Below are 24610 nucleotides of genomic sequence, written 5' to 3' on the forward strand. Positions count from 1 at the left end.
AACAGTTCTTTTTGACAGTGAAGCACAGAGGGACCTGGCACTTCCTGCAGTACACAGGTGTCTTCACCCTTTTGAGTCCAGCATCTAGGCACCTCCTGCAGTTCTTCCTGACCTTGGTGGCATCTTCCCCATAATACTCGGGCATGCATGTGAGTGGTGGAGGAGGGGGAGGTGGAGGTGCAGGGCCTTCAGCAGGGCCTTCAGCAAACTCCAACAATTCTGCAGCAAGCTGCTCCCTGAAAGTCTTCTGGGTGTGTGGCTTTGTCCTGCTGGGGTCACTCCTCATCTAACAAATGTGGAAAAACAAAGAGATTAGATTAATTCACTGGCTTATACTTATAGGATAATATTGGACTATAAATAAATAATATTACACCAAATAAATAAGTAAACACATGTATATTAATTCACTGGCCATTCATTTAGAAAATGTAACTCCAAAAAGACAAGTAACACTATTTAGCATTTTGCCTAATCATTCCTGTAGCTTCTTGGCTAAGCTATCACTGTGATGCAGTTCCACCAAACAATAAAGTAATATATAAAAAGGATAATATTGGACTATAAATGAATAATATTACACCAAATAAATAAGTGAACACATATATATATATATTTATTCACTAGCCATTCATTTAGAAAATGTAACTCCAAAAAGACAAGTAACACTATTTAGCATTTTGGCTAATCATTCCTGTTGGCTAAGCTAACACTGTGATGCAGTTCCACCAAACACAAAAGTAATATATAAAAAAAGGATAATATTGGACTATAAATGAATAATATTACAACAAATAAATAAGCAAACACATGTATATATTCATTCACTGGCCATTCATTTAGAAAATGTAACTCCAAAAAGACAAGTAACACTATTTAGCATTTTGCCTAATCATTCCTGTAGCTTCTTGGCTAAGCTAGCACTGTGACGCAGTTCCACCAAACACATAAGTAATATATAAAAACAGAGAGATTACATACCTTTCCCGTGGTGGAAGTTCAACATCCGAGTCATATACTGTCCGGATCCAGGTCTGGCTGGAGGAGATCTTCATCATCCGACGAAGAGTCATCTGGTATAATCATAGCTATCGTCAGCTAGCATCTCTAGCACCTGCTCGGTGGTGAAGCTCTCCCTTCTGGCTGCGTAATGGAGCCGGAGCAGGCGTAGTTTATACTATGCAGGATCATATCTTTGGAACCCATTGGTCGATTTCGGTGATTGACACCTTTTCTGAGCAGTTAGAGCCAATCGAATCGAGTGACAGTTACCCGCTAAACACTTACGTCAAGTAGAGAGAGGTTTGCGTAAACAGCACGTGAGACAGCATTAGCTCGGGACTGCAACACTTTATACCTACTCTGCTGCCATGAATGTAATGATAGATTATCAGGAAGAATTCTAAAGTGACTAAGAGACATTGGATTAACCTTAAACAGCGTTTTTATTCCCTTGAACAAGAGCTTTGATTACAAAACAGCAACGGTAAGACATAATTATTGTTATGGTTTTGAAAACTGTTGTTTTTTTTCTTCTCTGTTCTGGCTGCTAGCTCAGTGAGTTTGTGTCCTACAGTGATGATACTTATAACAAAATAATCTGTGGAGTATCAGCTTTCAGCTGATATGTAGTTTGTGCAGAAAATATTAAGTTTTAAGGATCGTTTTTGCTAGTTAGCACCGGAAGTAGCCCGTTTTAGCTAAGGGCTAATGCTAACGCTTCTTGTGAGACTTGTGTTTTGTTTCGGTAAAAATTGTTCGTATCGTCAGTAAACTGAGATTGTTCTCGTTAATCTGGTATAACACATTAATAGGTTTTTAAATATTAAGATGCCCTGAGACACAGTGTCGTGAAAAAAAAAACAGGGTCCCCGCCGGCGGGGACCTTCGGGCTTAACAGGTTAACATTTACAGAATAAATGTACTTTTTACAAGAACAGGTTATTGCAGGTAAATATGCAATGCAACATTGCACAGCATTACGTAACACACTATAACACAGCAACAAGTTCTTACAAAAGTAATAATTATCCTTGCTACAAAAATATATTACCACAAATAATATCAAACACTTGTAGCTAAGATAATAATTAGTAACTTGACTTACTGATAATGCCACGTTTCGGGCTTAGAACGAAGGATGGGGATTATGCAGCTAGTGCTCCCATTACAAGCTTATTGCATTAGTGTCCACGTGTAAAAGGACTTCCTGGAACTTAAGGAAGTGGTCATAGCCACAAAGGAAGTGCCATCTCTTTCAAAAGTACATTTCAAAATAAAAGCTGCCTTCTAACTGCTAATACATTCTTATTTGTGTTCCATGACAAAACCCATTGAAGGTTTGAGTGCATCTGAGATGAGTGTCGACATCCAGGGTAGAACCATAGACTGTATATATAAAGGGTAGAACCGACAAAAGGCCACATTCTCTGTTAATTTTAGAGCTTGATGCTGCTTTTACTTTGCAACTAAGATCTTCTTCTCTGTAGGTAGTGCCGGTTCAAACGGTGATCGTCACAATGAATATTCTTTGCCAATTTCTGATGGATATCCGTCACTTCCCTTGAACTGTGCATCACAGCATGCACTGAGGACTTCCTGTCAAAACAACATGCCGTCTCTATGGCACTGTCTCAGGTCGACTATTTTCATTTCCTCGCTCCTCGGTCTCACCGGAAGTTGATTTGTCTGCGCCATTTTGAGTAGCGTCCCATGGCTCTTATTTCTGCCGGAGGACCGAGGACTGAGGAGCGAGGAGCGATAATTGAGGAGCGATAATCGAGGAACCACCGGACCATCCTCCGATGAAATCCTCAGATACTCACTCCGCCCCCTTACTTTGTATCGCTCACTGATTGGACGATGCAGTGCATGCACTGATCTCATGCTTCTTGACATGAGAGCAGTTTCCCAGCGGAGTGAAGAAAATACATGAAACTCACGAGAGTCACTCCTCGGTTTATACTGTGTTTTGTTTCAATTAATTTATCATTTAGTTACAAATATGTGATATATCTGAACAACAAAGTGGTCAAAAATCATTTTATTCATTTTTTGGAAACATTACATTTACATTACATTGCATTTAGCTGACGCTTTTATCCAAAGCGACGTACAATAAGTGCGTTCGACCAACAAAATAAAAACTTGAAGAAAACAGAATCATATAAGTACATCAGGTTTCATAGGGCAAAAACATTTCAAGTGCTACTCAACTGGCTTTAGGTAAGCCAGTCCTTTATTAGTATATAAGAGCAGTTCTTTGTTAATAGTTCTATCGCTCGAAGTGGAGTCGAAGGAGATGAGTTTTCAGTCTGCGCCGGAAGGTGTGTAAGCTATCTGCTGTCCTGATGCTCATTCCACCATTTTGGATTTTTGCTGATGGGAACTTGGGTCCCCTTCGCAGCGAGGGTGCAGCGAGCCGTTTGGTTGATGCAGAGCGGAGTGCACGTGCTGGGGTGTACGGTTTAACCATGTCCTGGATGTAGGAAGGGCCAGATCCATTCGCAGCATGGTAGGCAAGTATTGTCTTGAAGTGGATTCTAGCAGTTACCGGAAGCCAGTGGAGGGAGCGGAGGAGCGGCGTGGTGTGGGAACATTTAGGAAGGTTGAAGACCAGGCGAGCCGCTGCATTCTGGATGAGCTGCAGAGGTCGGATGGCACATGCAGGTAGACCAGCCAGGAGGGAGTTGCAGTAGTCTAGGCGTGAGGTGACGAGAGCCTGGACCAGAACCTGCGTGGCTTTCTGGGTCAGCTGGGGACGCATCCTCCTGATGTTGTAAAGCGTGTATCTGCAGCAGCGGGTTGTAGCAGCGATGTTTGCAGTGAAGGACAGGTTGTTATCTAGGATCACACCCAGATTCCTTGCAGTCTGAGTCGGGGAAACAACAGAGGTGCCGATGTTGATTGTTAGGTCAAGAGTGGGACAATCTTTTCCCGGAAGGAAAAGCAGTTCAGTCTTGTCAAGGTTGAGCTTGAGGTGATGAGCAGACATCCACTGAGAGATGTCAGCTAGACAAGCAGAGATACGTGCAACGACCTGGGTCTCTGAGCGGGGAAAGGACAGAATTAATTGGGTGTCGTCAGCGTAGCAGTGGTATGAAAAACCATGCGGTTTAATGACAGATCCACATTTTCATGATCGCTTTTTTCGTTTTATATTTTCATTTATTGTCATTTCCATTCAGTCAGTCATTAAGTGCTATTAAAATGTTAATGTGATACATATCCACATACAAACAAAGTGTGCAATCCAATGAATGTTAATCTAACTGTGTTTTGATAGATAACATATATCTTTTTCTTCTCTCAATTATTTTATTTCTATTGTGCACTCTAATCAATATTAATCCAACTAATGTTCGTTTATACATTTTAAGAATGGCGTTTATCTTTTTTGAGAATGAGTTCTTATTTGATTTTATTTATTGGGGTCTACAACAGATGATACAAATGTTTGTGTCAGTAAATGTGTGGCGGGGTGTTTGTGAAAATAACGGGGACAGAGCTGCTGTCAGACGAGCAGCTGTGCGGCGTCATCACAAACGGACGTCGCTTCCCGTGGCGCTCCGGAGGAAAGGACGTCCCATTGCTCTTAAAACTCATTTCCCTGCTTCTCGTGTGACTAAACACAGGGAAACGACGCAAGTGAGGGAAGCAAGGATTTAATTTAAATGAAATCCTTGCTGGTTTAAGGAAACCCCTATTAGCATTGCACAACATAATGTTACAGCACCAGAAACGCCAGCCTCCAAAATAACCAATCAGTTGACATAAATGCTTTCAACAAAAAAACATGTATAACCTTCATAAGGGTAGGATTTATTTTATCACTGTATTAGACTGTTACTATTAGCTAGTTGTACCTAACTGGCAACTGAATATATATTTACAGTATAATCTCTCCCTACTACACAAAAAAATATGGGGAACACTAGAGATTATTTTGTATTGAACACTGATGCTGCAGGAAAGAAAGCCCTCTCTTGATTGTGTATTTTATTAAATCACGTGAGCCCATTTTTTACACTGAAACCTAGAGCTTACATTTCAAATAAATCCTTAAGTAGAAATCATATTCAACACTTCTGAAGTGTTGAAGTAAAGGGAGATTATATTCAACATGTCCATTGTGTACCTTACAATAATTACAATTCTTATGGCAATATTCAAATCTTGGAACTAGAACCTGAATGGGATGTGACCAACACAAGATATAATGTTTGATTAACAACACCTTAGTGACAGAATCAAGCTTTGATGACACCAGGACAGTTCATACTTTTTCAAACTAAATCTATCATTTATTATAATTTTTTCACTATACAAATTCAAATAATTGTCTTCCTGCGATAGAGCTCCTGAAACAATGTAACAAGATAAACTATATTTTTTGATGATCTGTCACATACATTGAAAAAAGTTATTATGCTGACTTACATGCCACAGCCTCAGAAACGTGGAGTCATCTTCATCCAGATATGCAGGTAGAGCACGGAGGACAGCAGCATGGAGGACATGGACGTCACCTTGTTCCTTGAGTGTGGGAACAATTGATCTTATATCTGTGCCTATATCACACTATTAATGTTCCTTATTTTAGATCTGCACTGTTCTCTATAACATGTTCAGCAGAGCAGGTATTTCTCCTGCCAGATATGGCACCCCCCCTACAACTTTGTCCAGGACAGTCACAACTTCACCACAATCACACTGGTGTTGCATGTTCCCCTCTAGTTTATGCTCACCAAAGCATCTTACTCTGGGCCCAGCAGTTGAAAAACTAAAGAGGAGGTTCCATATCCGGCAGTGCAGTTGTTAGAGCTGCCGGATTTTGAAGCGCCCCCTGTAATTTTGGCCAGGATAGTCACAATGTCACCAAAATCACACTGGTGTTGCCTGTTCCCCTCTAGTTTATGCTCACAAAAGCATTTTACTCTGGGCCCTGCAGGTGAAAAACTAAAGAGGGGCTTCAAAATCCGGCAGATCAGGTGTTGGTGCTGCCGGATTTGGAAGCCCCTCTTTAGTTTTGTATCTGCTAGGCCCAGCAGTAAGTACCGCAGTCTCTTCTCCTAAGACCTTTTGAATTCTCTATCCACTATCCCTTAACCCCGTGACGTTTCACTCAGAGGTCAAGGAATAGGAGATAGGGTTAGAACTTAGGAGCTGATTTTTAAACTATCCGACCGCAACCAGGGCCACAGCCGGAGAAAATCTGCCACTTCCTTACAGAGTCCCTCCTCCTCCAACACACACGAACGCGCACATGACCAGTGAGCGCACGAGATAAATTTGTGCACAGATGGAAGGCTGACAGGCAGGTAGGCCTTCCAGTTATTTTAGCCGGGCCGGCTCAAATGATTGGTCGTGATTTTTACAGTACTACAGCTTCCACAGATGACATTTTTTTATGGATTTGTTGTCAAAGCACTTAAGATATTAATTGCTATCAGGATGTTAAGAGCATTCCATGGAATATAACAAAAAGTGTATCTCGAGCCGGTTTCTGAAACTTACCTACCCCACCTTTAATATCATCAATGAATAGCTTTGATCTGTTTTTGAAGATGGTAATTATGTTTCAAAGCTCTTTAGGTCAAGCAGACAGTGAGTATTTTTGTAAAAGCTATTCTGAGGTTAAGTTTCATTTAATGGTGGCACAAAAAGCCTTTTCTTTAGTTACAAGATATAATTTAGGCTATGAACTGACAAATTAAACTTAAATCAGCATTTCTATTAGAAAACTGGCATCAAAAGTGGTGCCAACAACCCAAAGAAGTAGCACACACACCCTCAGATTACAGTGACACTAACAACATGAAGGCAAAACATAAAAAGCCAGACTGTATAATCACATCCATGGGGCCAGCTAAAAAACTGCACATTTTACAAAATCATGCCAAAGAACATCTGATATGAATATACCACTGTCGCAGTCTCTATGCAGTTTACAGAGTGATTAAATGAGTCATCAATCAAACATTTCAATACAGCATAACATTGTTTGCCAGTATGAGATGAATTAATTTGCTTTGATAACAAATCCAGCTCATATCATAGATGTTTAGTCATTTTTGAATGCAGAGCACATCCTGCTTGCTTTCTAATGTTAAGCGCCTGAAGCCTTGGGAAATGAGATAAAGAAGAGATGAGTGCCTTCCTCTTTAAGAATGGCTTCACAGTTTTTCTTTGTAGGGGGATTTCTTATATTGGGCAGGAAGGCTCTCTCTAAATGTCCTTTCGGATATTTGTACACTTACTGAGATAAGTCTCAGTAATGTCTGTCTGTGTGGGTCAATCAGTCTGAGAGTCGATGGAGCATGAACCCTGCAGGACTGCTTTACCACTGAATATCACCCATTTAAGATGAGGACATATGACGTTCATGTTCACTTTAGTCTTTGATAAGAGAAGTGATGGAGGGAAATATCTTCTGGTTTTGGCAGGATTGTGCTATTGGAAGAGATGTATCTGCACTTGGTTACTATCTAACAGTCACATCAAGGGAAGACACCAATGCCAGAATGACTGAATTCGGAGAGAAGCAAACTCCTCATTTTTTACATCTATTTTTGAACCAATCTTACTGTGACATTGCGAGTTGGCTGAATTTGAATTTATTAGGGATGTTGCAGTTTAAGATAGTTTGAACTCAAAACAGAAACTGATTTGCTGTTGATATTTTTCCTACTCTTTTCCATAGTTGGTCTTTTACATTAAAGCTTTCAGTATCATAGAAATACAATAAATAAAAAACATCACACAATACACACAACATGCAACCAATAAAAACAGCTATTAATCTTGCGAATTACAGTACATTTTCAAATAATGAAATGAATACATTTGAAAAAAGGCATACAACACGATATTTTAAACGTTGGCTCCTATCCATGATCCTCACTACACGGTCATTGTCTTGTATTTTTGTACAAAAAGGCTCTGGGTCTAGACTGAATACATCTGAAGCCTTTTAATAGAGTAAATGATTTATGCTCGTTGTAGCATAAATGTGAGTGGGATTAACTATTTATTTGATTGGCTTAATAAAATCAGTCAAAGTAAAATAGATTTTTGTTAAAAATCTGTGTATTTCAAGCAATTTTCACCCTTTTGTTAGCAATTTCTAAATGTTAAAATGTGATGCGAATACATTTCATTGAAAGAAACGGTGACAATGATTATAAATGCATTTATTGAATTACATTTTTAAGTAAAAATGTGAAATAAGCAGCGGTCATGTGACAGAAAAACAGTTTGTCTCTATTCATTGATTTTTGTCAATATACTATATGTCAGCCTTGACAGTGGGATGTCAGCAGATTGCATCGCTGACAAAGATTAGGTGTTTCTGTCAAAGTTATAGAGTGTATGTTTGTCTTATCTGTTGGCACCTTCAAAATAAATACATCAACTGGATACTCCCTGCTGAGAAGTTGCTTTAAAACAGCACACTGTGTAGGATTGATCACAGGAAGCGCACTCAGTGGCAGAGCAGATGGGGGAATTACTGGCTGAGAAACAAAAAAACTGCCACCTACAGTAGTAAGCACCACTCCATCGCTGAACACTAAACAAGTCTCTCTTCTGTTGTTTTGTTTCCCCACACTGCTGATACATGTGTAACAGTTGTAAATATACAGTGGTGTTTTTTTGTAAATCATTTAGTATAATCACACAAATTCTGTGTTTTATATTTAATAATTCTGTGTTCTTCATTTGTTGAACGTTCAATACATGACAAGGTCTGAGATCAGCGGGCGGAACCTCCGAAATGTAGTCACTGTACTCAGAAGATTATTTTTGTGGGGACGTCTCCCTTGATATTGTGTCCCTCACGTTTCCTCTTCCCTTTTTGTGAATGTTCCATGTGAGAAGAGTCGGTGTGAGGAGGAAAACAATTGAATGACGACTGATTTGTTGTATATTGTCAGTGAATAAAAGCCTTGACATCAACACAACGCAGATACCGCTTATCGACACTGGTTACACATACATACATGTTGCCAGCTACCCTACCTTTTTTTCACCTTGTCAGACTGTGTGGAGAAACCTACTGTAGCGTAACGATGGTTTGAGTACTTTGCCAGCTGTCTCTATTTCTGGATATTGGTCGTGGGAAGATTTTGTCCCCTAAATAGCATCACAGCTGTGAAGCAGTGCGGTCTTCTTTCAATCGGTAGTTTGAGGGTTCGTTCCCTTACAGTCAACATGTCAATGTATCTTCGGGCAAGATACATGACCAACCGAGTGTGAATGTTAGCTTCCTTCCTTCACCCCTTGACACCCCTATCATACCCTCTGTATGATGGGGTGTGAATGGGTAAATTATGACTTGTGTTTTGAGGGGGGTTGTAAAGAGTGGATAAAGCACAATATGAATGCAGTCCATCCATTTCACCATTTACAAGCTTTGCTATAGTTGCAGTCATTGGACAGATGGGGATTCGCTATATATGTGCCCGCAGGAATAGAGATAAAGCCCCCATCATTACATAACATATATCATGCTTTATCGTTACATTTAGCCTTAAATCTTTGATTAATTGTGCCCTCCACTCATCTGGATGTAACATGACTTGACAAGTAAACAAAGAAAGAACAGAAAATAAATAAACTATTTATAATCCACTTGAAACCTAAATGCAACAAAAATGTGTTCACATACCAGACCGACAAATAAACACCTGGCAAAGTACTACATGGCTTCTGTGTTGGTCCCTGCTGCAATAAATGCCTCTAGAAGCATCAACGCAGAGATAATCTTCATTCACATTATATTGAAGGCAAAAATAAATAATAATAATAAATCCGACCTTGAAACTTTGGATAAATCAGCACATGTCTCCAGACACTTTTCTTTTTCTGCATTTTAAATCCTTTTTTGGACATCCCACCTCTATCTTTCTCTCTTCGTCTGCCCCGGCTCAGTTGGAGGGATCGGGAGTAGATTCATATCCCAGGGAGAGTATTTGTCAGTAACAGATCAGCCGATGCTGCTGCGGTGGCAGGTATCTCCATCACCTCCGTGGGGCCTTACCTCCGACGCATTGATCAACTCCCTGTGTCTGGATAAATGGGGTTTGGAAACACATCTGTTGCCTGAGAGACCCTCGAACAACTGGGGACGCGTTGGAGATCTATACTTAAAGCTCTGCGGAGACTTGGCCTATGGTCGAAATCGGTGTAATTGTTTCATTTCAAGCCTTGAGGCTCACAGAGTGACATCGCTCCACAAAGGTGGGGCGCGTTTAAAAAAATAAAATAAAAAAGGGTAAGAAATCAGAAACCTTTGTGATTCTCGAAATAAATTGTGTGATACGCACTTTCCTTCTGTGTCTGCTGAACTCTCGATGTCATTGCGTAATGCTCTCCTATCACACAACACATACTGTAATAGACTTGTCCTATATTTAGGACACTGTCATGTCAGCCCTGGCATACACTAACACACTCCGACACCGACTCTATAGCGCTCCCATATTCTCCTGAGAAAACAAGGTGTTGTTTGATGGACAGACACAATCACAGTTTTTTCTTACCACTACACATCTGGCAGTCGCCTTTCCATTTTTCAGATGCATCAGTAGTGTGCTGACAGCAGACCTGATACAAATTCTCAGCTTATTGTTTGAAGACTAGCTTTGCTGGAAAAGTAAAGGTATATTTCTTTGGTCTTGTGATATTGCTTTGAGTCTCCTTAAGGCCTTTGATCCATCCATGTCATGTTTGCACACAACGTATTTCTGGGTTGCTGAGTCACATTTGACACTAACTTAAAAATCCACCTCTTCACTTAAAACGTATATATCTAATGAGTTGCAGACATGGGGGAAGAAATGATGAAAATAAAGATACAAAAACAGACGGTTGAAAATCAAAAGGCTCTTAAGATCAAATGGTTTTCACACAGAATTCTTCTGAAAAGCAATGATGTTAAGCTTCATCAAAGCTACCCTCATTCCCTGGCAGGTGCAAACACTTACCTAACTGCAGCCCCCTAATGCGAAGTATCGGACAGGATCTACCAGGGCCAAACAGATCAATGTGAGCCATTCCAGGCATGCTAAACTGGGCTTTTTCCCAACACATAATGCAGCAAGATAGAGATGAAGCAAATTACTCTTTGCATGAGCCAGCATAGTAACCACTCACTCTTTAATGGCCTGGAGTTGCACACAGAGACTTTAAGAGTTCATACATCCTTGAACAAATTTTTTTGGAATATATGTTTCAGGCATGCAGACCTTGGCAGTGTATGAAACTGTCTTTTTAAAGGGGAGACCTTTTCTGTCCCTTGTTCATTGAGCTTTGTAAGAGCACCCTGCTGCTCATTGATATTCCTTACAAAGAGATAATGTTGTGGCAGTAGATCTAGCATCAGGGTTATTAATGCTGTTACAAAGGCAAATTCACTGAGTTAAATATTTCATTAACAAAATCAAAATCAATGAATAGTTTATTTATCTGTTTTTGCAGATGGTAATTATATGTTTTGAAACCGTTGCAGGCAAATAGTTAGGCTCTATATGAAACGCTTTTCTGAAGTTAAGTTATTTAATGGTGGCAACTACATTAAACAATCTTTTCCTTGAGAAGCAATATTTAATTAGGCTTGAGCAGTTTGCCTATAAGGTCAAATATCAACGGTTGTACGGATTATCAAGGATAGTTTTTTCTTATTATATGAAGGCATATTTAACTAACTTACGTATAAGACGTGTATTTTAAGTCCTTTTATATAAGATAAACCAACTTGCTGACTATTTTCCTGGATCTTTCACCCCACATATCCATATGCCTGTAAACAAAAACTTAGTTCAGTCAGACAACTCACGTGTTTCTTTAACATGTTTATTAGAAGCAGCATATAGTTGAGTTTGGCGTCTAGGCTCGGGCCTCATCACTCCACAGATATACATAGCACGATGAGTGATGATTAAATAACTAACCCCCCCGAGCCTACAGGTGGAAGCTGGGGTGGTGGTGGGGCAGGCAAGCAGCAGTGATGTGGAAGTAGCTGCAGCAATAGCAGCAGCAAGCAATGCATAGAGAGAGATCTGGCAGGTTAAATAGAGCGGCTTATTAAGGAGACTCTGTTTGGTTGGTTGTAGAGCGGCAAGGGGCGTTATGTATGAATGCAGCCTAAGTGCTCGAGTTGACTGCCTGAACTAGCTTTCATGCTTCGCCCCATCACTGCACTCCATAAGAGGATTTTACATTATGGATATGAACTGGATTTGGAATAATAAAAAAAAAAAAGATAATAACTGTTAGTATGCTGATACTAAGCACAGAGGTGTAGCTAGAATGAATAGTTGGATAGTGGAGACATTTTATTTTCAAATATTTGACATATTTAATGTTTGGATAGCTGTCTTGCTTACAAATCATAAGCAATATGATTATAACAGTGAGTGAGACTGTGTGTGGGAATTCTTATAAATAAGTTTTAGATTGGACCTTCCTCTTCCTTTCCTTCACTCTTTTATGAATGTTTATTGGTGTAACTTTAAGACGAGTGCTGTAGATTGCTCAGATATGTGATTGTTTTAAAACTCAGACAGACGCTAAAAGATGCAGGTAATACCCATATAAATAGGGATTACAATAAGCTTGGCTGTGTAACGTCTTTAGGGTCATCTTTGGCATCAGGATAAAACTCACAATATCACCCAATACAAAACAAGACGACGTAAATGTTGATATTTTACTGACTTCTCTGACATAACCTTCCCCCTCTTCCCCACAACACTTCTCCACCTCCAACTCCTGCCAAAAGTAGGTGATCCAATAACATTACATTACATTACATTGCATTTAGCTGACGCTTTTATCCAAAGCGACTTACAATAAGTACATTCGACCAGGAAGACACAACCTTGAGGAAAACAGAATCATATAAGAACATCAGGTTTCAAAGAGCCAATCGTTTCAAGTGCTGCTCAACTGGCTAAGCCAGTCCTTTATTAGTATATAAGTGCTCTGTTAGCAGTTCTTTGTTAGTCATTCTATCGCTCGAAGTGGAGTCGAAAGAGATGAGTTTTCAGTCTGCGCCGGAAGGTGTGTAAGCTTTCTGCGGTCCTGATTTCAATGGGGAGCTCATTCCACCATTTTGGAGCCAGGATAGCAAACCCACGTGTTTTTGCTGATGGGAACTTGGGTCCCCCTCGCAGCGAGGGTGCAGCGAGTCGTTTGGTTGATGCAGAGCGTAGTGCACGTGCTGGGGTGTACGGTTTAACCATGTCCTGGATGTAGGAAGGGCCAGATCCATTCGCAGCATGGTACGCAAGTACCAGTGTCTTGAAGTGGATTCTAGCAGTTACCGGAAGCCAGTGGAGGGAGCGGAGGAGCGGAGTGGTGTGGGAACATTTTGGAAGGTTGAAGACCAGACGAGCCGCTGCATTCTGGATGAGCTGCAGAGGTCGGATGGCACATGCAGGTAGACCAGCCAGGAGGGAGTTGCAGTAGTCTAGGCGTGAGGTGACGAAAGCCTGGACCAGAACCTGCGTCGATTTCTGGGTCAGCTGTGGGCGTATCTTCCTGATGTTGAAAAGCGTGTATCTGCAGCAGCGGGTTGTAGCAGCGATGTTTGCAGTAAACGACAGGTTGTTATCTAGGATAACACCCAGATTCCTTGCAGTCTGAGTCGGGGAAACAACAGAGGGGCCGATGTTGATAGTTAGGTCAAGAGAGGGACAATCTTTTCCCGGAAGGAAAAGCACTTCAGTTTTGTCAAGGTTGAGCTTGAGATGATGAGCGGACATCCACTGAGAGATGTCAGCTAAACAAGCAGAGATGCGTGCGACGACCTGGGTCTCTGAGCGGGGAAAGGACAGAATTAATTGGGTGTCGTCAGCGTAGCAGTGGTATGAAAAACCATGCGGGCTAATGACAGATCCGAGCGAGTTTGTGTACAGGGACCTTTCCAAGATCTTGAGCAGCCTCAATGTGATTTATGGAAACCATTCCTGTGGTCTAGGCCAAGAGAGTGTGGCTGTTGAACTCCAGGGACTTCTCCTGGATTCGTTTTAGAAAAGTCATACATCACTTTCAGTTTTCAATTATTCTGAGAGTCTTGACTTGAAGGCCAAGCTTTATAGGACAGCTGGATGTCCTCTGGTGTGACAGACAGACGTCACAAACACCCCGGTAAATGTAGTCACTTGTCACCTCAATGCATTTCTTCTATAACACTCTTTGAATATATCAGAGCATTAGCATGTGCCTTGCTTTTCAATGAATACCAAATGGAGAATTCAACTTGAGGTACAAAAAGCTGAGATTGGTTCCAGGGGAAATAGCTGTAATTTGTGATATTCAGTTGCTCCTGGTTGCTGTTTCACCCCAGATAGCTTATTTAGGATTTGAAGCAGACTTTCTCAGTTGTCACATTGCCCTTGGCCTACCACATTTTTGTCAATTACCCAGCAATGGTCTTGGACACATTCAAAAGGTTGGGCTGATGTAGATTGACGCTTGGTGTAAAGTGCTCTCACAGAAATGGCACAGAGGTAGAAAAGTGTCAACTCGATCAGGCAGCAGAGGAAATCCCTATCAAGTCCTCTTAAGAGTTTTGGACATCGTCCTTGTCTGCATGTCAAGTGACAGAGGACTCAGTCAGCCATACTGAGTCACTGATATGACCTCAGCCGTTTAGGTCAACGTGACTCAGCACCTGTGTGTCTCTACTTCAGCTTCTATCTTTCTCTGTATTTCTTTGTCATTCCCTGGGCGGCAAGATTGACGATGCAGAATATGACGTTTTGACATTTATAAATGAGTTTGTCGGCAGTAGGAGAGTTTTAGATCCAACTAAATGTCCCTTGTGGTGAGGTGCTGAGATGAGGATACGTTTAAATAGTCTTTTCGAAGCAGAAATGTTAAACGTTTTCTAGTTAATCTGTTAAATGTAAGGGTTTTCTGTTAGTTCCGTTTTATTTTAAACATTGGATATCTCTGAGTTTAGACTGTTCATCAGACAAAAAAAGGTAATTGAAGGCCTCACTTTGGACTCTTCTGGTTTTCTGACATTTTATAGACTAGATGATTAATTGGGCAATCGAGAAAATAATTGTAAGATTAATTGACGTTGAAAATAATTAATTAGTTGTTAGCTTCAGGTTGCAGCCCTAATTCTATGCATGAGAGTGTAGCTATGTGTAAATTCAAGATTCTGATACAGATTTTTCACTATGCTTGCTCTGTTGCTCTAAATTACTTTATCATTTCAGTGGCTACCATTTAAATGTAGCAGTATGAGCAGGATTGATTTATGGTGTATATTCAACGATAAAAGGGACAGAAAATAGACTTACATTGAGTGACTTTGTATAGTATTTGAGGGAATACACAATCACACTTCAAATGCTGTCCCAAAGCATATTACTTTTTTGAAAAAGAACACATTCAACTTTTAGAAAATCCCTTGCAAAAATGTAACTTTTCAAAGATGACCTTATTAATATACTGTAAGTGCTTTGTGTATATTTATATATATATTGGATACATATTTATATACGTTTTGATATTTTTGTGCAATCACCAAATAATTGTTCATGTTTTATGGCTTTGGTAAAAGATAAGACCAATTTTATATCATCGATACTCTTGAGAAAATCTTCTCTTTGTGTTGGAATATTTTTAATTGGGAAATGTATGTAATGCGATTAAGTATAAAATGGGCACAACACAATCAGCAAAAAAAGAACGAAACAAAAAATGTATTGATCTTTGACTAATCATTATTTATCGATGCCGGACATTTTGCTGCATTTTTACATTTTAAATCATTGTGGGCTTTAGAGCTGAACGATCAGGCAATGGACAGATCCGTAATGTAAACCCAAAATAGAGGACTAAGGAAAAAAACGAATTATTCACTTTGAGAAGTTGGAGTCTGTGTTTTGAGCTGCAGATAAAATATAAAGACGTCCTTTTGAATTCTAGGAACCTATTATTGACATTTTTACGTTTCCTGACATTTTAGACATCAGACAGTTAATTAGGGAAATGTTTTAATAATTGATAAAACACCTATAGGTTTCAGGCTTTGTAATTTCAGTGTCTTTAAGTTTATGTTACACTGGAGAAGTTGGTAGCTGTAACATATGCTTTTAACAGTGTCAAAGTCAGAAGCCTTACTCTTTGTCTTAATGGTTTATTGTCTGTTCACTGCACATTGGATTTATTCATTGGTTGTCCACTTTCCCCTCACTTCCTGTTGTCTTCCCCCCGGCTCTCACTGTGACTGTTTGTGTGAAGTCGGTCCAGCCAGTGTAACAGCATTGGGGGAAAAGAAAAAGGTTACCTGTCGACTGAAGCCCTTTAATACGGTTTTTCCTGTTTGTGTATGGACTCTAAGTGCAAGCGTCTGGAGGAACAGTGGCACTGTAAACTGATGCAGAGAGACGAGGCGAAGTTCTCTCCCTGAAATATTTATCAGCACAGGCCTGGGAACGACTTCTCCCTAACTTTCACAAACAGCCACTTCCGCAAAGGGCATAGGGGGGATGAAGCAGCCGCTTGTGCATTAAATGATGTCTTCTGATCCAGCAACTCTTTGTTCTGTCGTCATAACGTTTTTTTGCAAATGATTTGTCCAGACAGAGAAAATGCAACTCCAAAAGGGGAAATGCACAGTGAAAACGCTCAACTTAACTTCTGTTGCTTCAAAGTAATGTGAGCAAGTACCATGCTTGATTGGAGGGAACAGCTTATTATTGTTTTAGCTCTCACCTCAGTGTTCACAGTGTCTGTCTCCAAAACCTTGAGATAATTACTTCACCTGAAGAAGCAATTCACAGAGTAGCTTTTATTTTCTTCACAAGCATTTGACAAACTAAGAAATGCTGCTGATGACTAACACCTGATTGTTGCAGCTCTAATCTTTTCCCATAGAGCGGTGCGTTACAGAACCCTAAAACCAGAGAAAGACTTAGCATTTTACCTCTTCCGATTCCCTTGTCTCGAAGACCATTGTTTTTTTTTAATATGTGGTCAGAAGTCTAAAATGGGTCTGTGGTTAACACAAGCTTACACGATTTTCATGTTTTGTTCTGCGACATAAAATACGCCAGTAATTACCCCACTTTTAAATATCCGATCTTTGAAGTGTCTTAAAAATGGCTGTTTTCTATAAGTGACAATCACGCCGACACAAGTCTGCCCTTAGCTGAGGCGTGTGTTGGCCACAAAGCTGATTTCTGCAATATTTAGAAATCCTATTGCCTTTTGTTGAGAGACCGCTTGCGAAGTCGGTCTACAAAGATATGTCATCACTGTTAGGGAAATAATTTGCTTAGGTATTCAACCTTCGACACAGTTAATCGTTTTCTCTCTTTACTGTCTTTTCTCAAGGCATAGGTCTACGGCCTTGGGTATTGCTGCTATCTCTCTTAAGGAGGAGCAGCTTGGGCGCATTGTTGCTGCCAGTCTATGACAGAGCACAAGCTGCCATGAGGTAGTTTACTGTTCAAGGACGAAGGTTCCCTGGCGCTCATTCTTTCTTATGGACGAGAGCTCTAGTTAGATTCAGGGTCCATATTGCTTTAGTCTCACTGATAAAGAGTGTTGATTATTACACTCCGAACTAGTTAAAACCTCGAGCTGCAGAAGAGTTCTTCAGCATTGGTTTGGCAACCGGCCCCTGCGTCAACTCGTGACACACCACCTGTCTTGTGAATTCTCCGTCCGTAACTCCAAATAAACCATCACGGCCCATCCACACAGCGGCGTGCGCTGACGCTTGCCGGCGGGCGTGTCTGAAACTCGACCAACAACCAATCACATGAATCTCCCGCCCCTGACACACAAGCAGCGGTTTGATTGGCTAGAGCTTGTACTGGCATATGATTCGATTGGCTGACGCCTCACCGAGGCGTCAAAAGTTGAACATTACTCAACTTTTGCAGCGAGCCACGCCAGCTACGCTCCACGTCGCTTCCCACGATGCATTTCGGCTAAAAGTGACGTCACCCCATTCAAAGTGAATGGGGAAGCGTCAACGCACGCCGCTGTGTGGACGGGCCGTCAGTGTTTGACATCAAAGCTCCAGTGGCCTATACTACGAAGCTGGTTCAACCTAACCTGGATATGTTTGAGTTAGCCGGTTGGCCTAATCCAAAACATACGCGCTCTCGCTAAACTGTACTACGACGCTGGTTATCAAGTGGATCGCTCAAGCCAGCCGTGTCCTATCTAGTTAGGTGCGCGTTCACATGAAAGGGGTGGTATTTGGAGCATTTGACCAATCACAAACATGGAGAAGCGCACTGACAGCGCAGCGTCATACTTCCTGAATGAAAAGTCAACTTTAATACTATTCAAAAATGAAGAAGTTAAACTTTAAACATCCATGACTTAAACACTTTATCCAGGATCAAAACCACAGAGCTGCACCTGCAAGGTGAATACAGCTGGGAACAGAAAAAGTGTTTGAATGCGTACATTAACAGGTTTATGATATCACTGCCCCGTCTAAAACACGATCTGACTTTAATTACATTTGTCTCGAGTGTTTCGTCAACTTAATGTGTTGCTTAAAATAATACTTCTGCATACAGTATGTGACACTGTGAGTGTTGCACGGCCAGATACGGCTCAGCTGACTCAGATAAGAAAATATATGATACATTATGAAGTGATATGCCGCGGACTGTAATTAATGTACTCTGATCCGGTTACTTATGTTGTGGCCGATATTTAAGTAAGCTTTTTTAACGCTAATGTTATAATAGTCAGATTGCTCTGAAGATGGGAGGTGATATTCTATTGATGTTCACGTTCACGTTCACACAGTCGGTGATTTTTGCCGGCCGTCTTTCCTGCAACGGCAGCTTTTCTGTATTTCCTTTCTCCTGTAATATGACTTGATCACTTTAAACTCCGCACACTGAGCTCTGATTGGTCAGCAGGCAGTGCTTTCACTGAGATGAGCTCTTAGCCTGCAACCTAACCTGGTCCCGACCAGGTTAGCCGCTAAGCATAAGTTACCATGGAGATCTAGCCTGCTAAAAAGAGAACCAGCTTCGTAGGACCGGAAAGCCGGAGTTTTCCCTGAATTTAGCCGGCTAAGCGAAAATCCTGCTTCGTAGTATACCCCCAGCTCTCCTCGTGCCTCTCTGAGTCCTGTTTCCAATTACTTCAGAAGTTTCCCCCACAATCACTGCAAAATCTATTGGTCTGTTAATTTGGGAATCATTTTCTCATTCCAGTATTTAGGGTATTTTTGTAATCTATCAAAACCCATATATGTATTAAATATAATGCCATTAACAGAAATAGATAGCATTGCTTTCAACAACAACAACAACAACAACAACAACAACAACAACAACAACAACGACAACGACAGTGTAAAGAACCCAAAGGGGGCTGCTCTACTTGTGAATGCATGAAATGATTCATCATATTTCCATGAAAAATTATGCAATTAATAAAATGTCTAATTAAATTGATGAATAATTTATTAAATAATCATATTTTGCCTAATAAAGCAAAACGTTCAAAAGAAACATCAAAAAGGTTAATTTGGGGGAATTGGCTTTTGCTCCGACGTCTGTCAAACATCAGTCAGGAAGAGCTTTCTGTAATATTCATCAAGCTTTAAAAAGATTAAATATTCATGACGTGCAGAATGACTGTAATTTAAAATTGTTTACCCATCATCTTCTTATGTAGATATGATGGCATCCACACGTTTACTGCATTTGCAAGCCTTATAAACCACAATATTAGCAGGTTAATACCATATATAGAAATAATGAGCTGCCAAAAGATAGTAAAAAACAGTTCATAAATTAGGTATGTAACACATTTGAACAAATCAGACTATGAAATCAGCTATGTAACAAAATGTGTCTCAAAAGGAGAGAGTGTTGGTTGTAAAACAATGGACCAATTTAATGTAAAACCGGAAAAGAACAATGAGATATATTCATATATGTGCAAAGGATGATATATATTAATTAATCAGCAGCTATGGAAACCCCAGCGTAGAATAATTGGAGCAGCTGACTGTAACCTGACACACACTTACCCTCTCAGATGGAGGTGTGTGTGTGTGTGTCCTGTGTGTGAGACGGTCCGGCCTGTTGCCCTCTCATCTCTTCCTCAGCCTCTGTGTTTTAATGAAATGGTTAACTTCAAACGACAGCCTCCTGCTTTAATTATCCCAATCCTTATGGCTTTCTTCGATAATTTATGCTTTTTCCAGTTAGCTGAGCTTGCCTCGTGCTTTTTAGTTTCTGTTTCTAATGAGTGGAGGACGGGTGTGATGGAGAGGGGGGAGGGGGGGGGGGGGGGGGGGGCGTTCGGGCTAGTGAGCATGCTGTAAGCCACTTTACCCCAGCTCAGCCACGGCCGCAGGGACTGCAGTCACGGCTATTGTCGGCCCCCCGAATTTAAACGGAGGGACAGATGTGGAGCAGAACACTGGCAAACAATAATTCTAACATAATGATCTGTGAAGAGAGGGAACGAGAGGGATGATGAGAAACAGGGAGACAATAAGAGATGGAGACGGAGAGTGGTATTGTCAGGGGAGGCAGAAGGCAACAGCAACACAATCCACTTCAAAGGAATACTTTGGGAGTCTCTATTACACAGAACACGGATCCCTGATGAATTATTGATACCCAGAAAATATAGTTTTGCTGCAGAACTTGTAAATAATGTGATGTTGTTGCAACATCATTTAACCCTTGTGTGGTGTTCGGGTCAAATTGACCCGATTCCCATTTTCAATGAATAAAAAAAAATATAAGGATATTTTCGTTCAACCTGAAACTCAATAGCCAGGGCTTATTTATTGTGAAGGACATGTGGAATTGTTTATTATTTGTTTCCACTTATGAACAAATGCCCACCCGCATTTATGTCCTTCATAAGAGGTTCGGGTCAATCTGACCCGGATACAATACCAGGGGGGTATACTGCGAAGCAGGATTTTCGCTTAGCCGGCTAAATTCAGGGAAAACTCCGGCTTTCCGGTCATCCGAAGCTGGTTCTCTTTTTAGCAGGCTAGATCTCCATGGTAATATATGCTAAGCAGCTAACCTGGTCGGGACCAGGTTAGGTTGCAGGCTAAGAGCTCAACTCAGTGAAAGCACCGCCTGCTGACCAATCAGAGCTCAGTGTGCGGAGTTTAAAGCGATCAAGTCATATTACAGGAGAAAGGGAATACAGAAAAACTGCCGTCGCAGGAAAGACGGCCGGCAAAAATCACCGACTGTGTGAACGTGAACATGAATAGAATATCACCTCCATCTTCAGAGCAATCTGACTATTATAACATTAGCGTTAAGAAAGCTTACTTAAATATCGGCCACACCATAAGTAACCGGATCAGAGTACATTAAGTACAGTCCGCGGCATATCACTTCATAATGTATCACATATCTCCTGATCTGAGTCAGCTGAGCCGTATCTGGCCGTGCAACACTCACAGTGTCACAGACTGTATGCAGAAGTATTATTTTAAGCAACACATAAGTTGACGAAACACTCGAGACAAATATAATTGAAGTCAGATCGTGTTTTAGACGGGGCAGTGATATCATAAACCTGTTCATGTACGCATTCAAACACTTTTTCTTTTGCCAGCTGTATTCACCTTGCAGGTGCAGCTCTGAGGCTTTGATCCTGGATAAAGTGTTTAAGTCATGGATGTTTAAAGTTTAACTTCTTCATATTTGACTAGTATTAAAGTTCACTTTTCATTCAGGAAGTATGACGCTGCGCTGTCAGTGCGCTTCTCCATGTTTGTGATTGGTCGAATGCTCCAAATACCACCCCTTTCATGTGAACGCGCACCTAACTAGATAGGACACGGCTGGCTTGAGCGATCCACTTGATAACCAGCGTCGTAGTACAGTTTAGCGAGAGCGCGTATGTTTTGGATTAGGCCAACCGGCTAACTCAAACATATCCAGGTTAGGTTGAACCAGCTTCGTAGCATAGGCCCCTGGACAGACAGACAGAGAAAAACACACAGAAACACACAAACTAGACACACGCGTACGTACGCACGCGCGCGCGCGCGCACACACACACACACACACACACACACACACACACACACACACACACACACACACACACACACACACACACACACACACACACACACACACACACACACACACACACACACACACACACACACACACACAATTGTATGCATAGAGAACCTGTTTGATCCTGTTTTCCCTTGATCTATACCCTTTGTAGTGTGTACACAAAACTATCCTAGAACATTATAAACATTTTAGATCTTCCAGAAATGTATAAACATTTTACATTTTCTCGCACTGTCCCCCCTCGCACCTGCACGCCGGAGGAGGGACTACACAGAGACATAACCTCAGTGTAGTAACAGTGTAGTGCAGAACTACAATTATCTACCAACACAATGGCCAAAAGATATTCTGCTCAGAGCCTTGGAGCTAATGATGGATGAGAGTGAGTGGAATGCATTAGAAGAACACGGTGAAGTGGAACAGGAAGACATTTCTGAAGATGAGGATAATGTGGAGGTAAACTCAGAATTTGACAGCAAATTGGAAGATGAACTTGACTCAGAGCCAGCTGCTAGAAGACCCCCACAGCCAGCTGCAAGAAGACCCCCACAGTCAGCTTCTGGAAGATCCCCACAGCCAGCTGTGAGGTCTGTGGACCCTCAAAGGACTCCAAGACACAAACTACATGCAGCAACTGCAACAAGTACATCTATACACACAAAGAAGTTCTGTACATCATGTGTTTCCTAAACGGACTTGCCCATTGACGCACATGATGTTCTGCAGCGTCACTTCATCAATATATTTTTCGGATATACTGTATTTTATGAATAGTGACTGTTAATTGTTTTTATTTGCTTTGTGTTTATATCTGTTCTATGACATTTATATGGATGTTTCATTCTCTCTATATTTCACAGCCAAATACTTTTGGATGTGTGGTTCTTGTGTTCCAATTGCTGATAAATTGCTTTATTTCCTTCAGGGCTTTGATTATTATATGACAGATTAAAAATAATAAACATTAATGACAACATTTTTCATTTACATTAGTCCTAGAAAAGCATGAGCAAAATGTAAACTTAGTTTTTATTAGTGTATTTTTTTTAACATAAATTACATTTTTATCACAAAAAACGATGGACACTTCCATTGTTAAATTTGATCTAGCAAAGAGTATTTTCAAAAACTAATCATATATTTCATTTATATTGTTGGGGAATGAGTTAAAGACAATATATATATAAGGAATTGTGCATGTTGAATTTAGTTCTGTATTTTCTTTAAACCCTGAAATATGTCCCGGGTCAATTTGACCCGAACATTACAAAAGGGTGCAAAATGTGAACATAACACAAGGGTTAACTGAGGGAGTTTTAGTCGGGGCTCGACATATAACACTTGCTCGGATAAGCCTCGCAACATCACTGGGTAATTATAACCCAACTATTGCTTTAAAATTATCACTGAGAATTATCACTGAGAATTATCAATGAGTTGGATGGAGGGAACAGTACTTTGGCTGTCAAAGGGATTCCCATCATGCCAAGTTAAGTGTGCGGGACACGCACATTTCTTGCCTCATCAGCAGAGCTTCACACATTGCGATCTCCAAATGGTTGTTAGAGATAGCTGAACAAGAATTTGCTTTTGTGGACTTTTAAATCCCAGAAGACAATTATTCTACAGCGTGTGTACACTTGAATTGGCTCCTTTTGGCAGATTGTTTTCACGCTGTTGTAAGGAAGACAGTGTTTCAATTTCAAGTATTATTTGCGATTCATCATCTTCTGTGTGCAGAGCTTGTACCCAATGCCTGGATTTAATTAAAACACATTGGGATAATAAATAATTTCGTTATAGTACTAAAAGTGTGAGGAATGGATTATAAAGTCTGTTTATCTGCTTCTATGTAAGCTGCCCCATTGAAACTGTTTCACTAACTAGCTTAGTAACTACAAATCATCACTTCCTAGGGCCTATAGTGACACTATAACATTACATAACATCAACTATCTAACTTTTTCCCATTTTATGTGAAAAATCAGTCAGTCTGAGCCCACATCTACAAAAGACACTAGAACTTACTTATTCACTGTGTTACTTTTTTTTCCCACGTCTTTGAGGCTGGGACATATAGTAGTAATATTATCCCCATTCTTAAAGCAGAAAAGCATGTCAACTCAAAAAGTCAGCATGATAGAGCGTTTTCAAGCAGCTCATTAAGCTAATGTAAAGACATAAGCTATATTTTGATATCTTGCTACAGCCGATACAATCTTTTTTAGATTTAGTTAATCGTTCCAGGAACCTTTTAAACATGTTTTATAATGTTATATAAATGTAAATGGCAGCTATGTATCATACGTCATAGACACATGTCTACATTTTCTTGCTGAGAATTTGAGGCACTGATGTGTCTCTTGAACCGCACGTCGTTATTGATAATAAGTTCAGTGACTCTGTAAGATCAAGGAAACACATGCTGCTGCTGCTGCTGCTGCTGCTGCTGCTGCTGCTGCTGCTGCTGATGAGAGTAGGAATAACCTCTGTTTATCAGCGTTGAGAATAAGGCAGAATTTCTGACGCAT

The sequence above is a fragment of the Pseudochaenichthys georgianus genome, chromosome 15, assembly GCF_902827115.2.
Source record: "Pseudochaenichthys georgianus chromosome 15, fPseGeo1.2, whole genome shotgun sequence".
Taxonomy (NCBI): domain Eukaryota; kingdom Metazoa; phylum Chordata; class Actinopteri; order Perciformes; family Channichthyidae; genus Pseudochaenichthys; species Pseudochaenichthys georgianus.